Source organism: Lycium barbarum, chromosome 1 (assembly GCF_019175385.1).
Source record: "Lycium barbarum isolate Lr01 chromosome 1, ASM1917538v2, whole genome shotgun sequence".
NCBI lineage: Eukaryota > Viridiplantae > Streptophyta > Magnoliopsida > Solanales > Solanaceae > Lycium > Lycium barbarum.
In genome coordinates, this window is record NC_083337.1 from 58,379,437 (window position 1) to 58,381,506 (window position 2,070).

Below are 2,070 nucleotides of genomic sequence, written 5' to 3' on the forward strand. Positions count from 1 at the left end.
TCCCTTAAATATCAAGGAAAGTGGGCCTGACCCGACTTGGAATCGGGTTGGGCCGAGCCCACTGCCCAGCTTGACCTTTCTGCCTTAAAACGTCCATAACTTTTTATCCCTAAGTCACATGAAGGCCCACGACCTATGGTTGGAAAGGTATTTTAATTATCTACATCTTTTGTTTAGGAGGTTTCCCAATTTCCCAAATAATGATGGGGTTATGGCCTCCCAAAGTCAGATCACCCGAAAACGTAACTTAAAAACATCTTTTTGGAGGGCTTTCACTTTGATTTGGCTCAAGGGTCCTTCTTGAGTTGTGTTTAACTTCACATATATTATCCATATAACTTGTCATATGTCCTTTATAAAAAAACCCATCATGTGGGCCCCATCTCAGCTTACGGTTACGAGGGCTATATATCTTTTAACGTATCATTCCAATCATATTGTACGAATTCCAAATATCATACTCATGCTATCCTCATGCTAATACAATAGAGTTTCATCCTTTATGCTTGTAATATTTTCTCCTCCTTGAGCTCACATTAAGCCGTCTGCAGACTTAGTAATGCAAAAGTTTCTAGGGTGTAACACTTCCCAGGGGGTCACCCATCCTAGTGCTATTCTCACCCTAGCACGCTTAACTTTGGAGTCTTGATGGGATCCGGTGCGTTAGTGCTGGTATGATCGCATCCATCCCACTACGTCGCCTTTATCACATGATGCTCCACCATAGGAGAAGCTGGAGGGGTCAACTCTGGTATAGCCTTGGGAGCCTCCTCCACCGGTGTTTCATATGAACCTTCAGACGGGTCAGTCTCATATCTATCTTCCTACGGGTCCTCCTCCATGGAGGTCAGGAACTCTGGGGGGATCGTCTCGGGGTCCTCAGAAGGGTCTGTTTCAATAGAATAGCTAGGACTCCTCCTGCTCGGTCCTGGAATCTGGGGTCCCGAACCCACCCCGGGGGTCTTCCTGACACCCCCACTATCGGAAGCCGATCTCTTCATCTCTCGTCAAACTACTTTTACCTATCGGGAAAGAGGGTCAGAAACGATCGCTCCTAGACTCTGGCTCTATCACAAGATCTAAGATAGAAAGAAAGGTGAATGATTCCTAAATGCCTCGCAGCCTCCTGTTTATAAGTGTGGCCGGCTTCACACCCATAAACAGGACTTTACCAGACACGGTCTGTAGACAACCCTAGGTCGAACTGCTCTGATACCACTTTTTGTCACGACCCAAACCCATGGACAGTGACGAGTGCCTGACCACTGCTAACCAAGTGTCACGACCCAGCCCCGTGGGCCGCGACTGGCACCCTACCTGAGTACCCAGACCGCATCGAACATTCATTATCAAATCCAAACTTATTTCCAAATTTTTCGAAATCATATCAAACGTAATTTATATCAAAATATGTCTTAAGCGGTCGCACCAAATCAAAATGCCATATCAAATACAAACTGAGCGGCGGAATAGACATCGCCGGTCAAAAGTGCAAACATAAGCATAAGGGCCATTTGGGGCCATCATAACAAACAGACCGCTTTAAGACCAGAAAAACGAAATCAAACCAACATATACAGGACCCTCACCCCACTTATATGACTACAGGCCTCTACGAATTCAAAACAAAGACACATGGCGAGACAGGGCCCCGCCGTACCCAAATAGTCAAATACACCGGATATATATATAGCAAAAGGAGTCTGTACCAAAGTGGACTCCGGATCAAAGAGAAGTACTCCGGAATAGCAAGAAGTGAAGCCTACTGTGGAGGATCACCGCTATCTGCACCTGCGGGCATAAAACGCAGCCCCCGTAGAAAGGGGGTCAGTACGAAATATGTACTGAGTATGTAAAGCACGGAGTACAGAAAAATGGATCAAAATCGAAAGCAAACCTGATGACAAAGTGGAGTACAAATCGGTATGTCAAAATCCGTATCGAAATCATATACGTATACATAATGCAAACGAAATCATGCAAACGCTTAGGAACGTGGTCGCCACTCCGACGCTGGCGCCACACACAGCATAACACCAGAAGGTTTCAAATCTCCGTACATCCCCGAAC

The 2,070-nt window shown here is 46.0% G+C and overlaps 1 pseudogene; it reads right to left on the bottom strand.

Annotated features, from left to right (window-relative positions):
- Positions 1-565: 565 nt before the first annotated feature.
- LOC132618363 (5S ribosomal RNA) lies at positions 566-686 on the bottom strand (annotated as a pseudogene).
- Between the last annotated feature and the right edge of the window lie 1,384 nt (positions 687-2,070).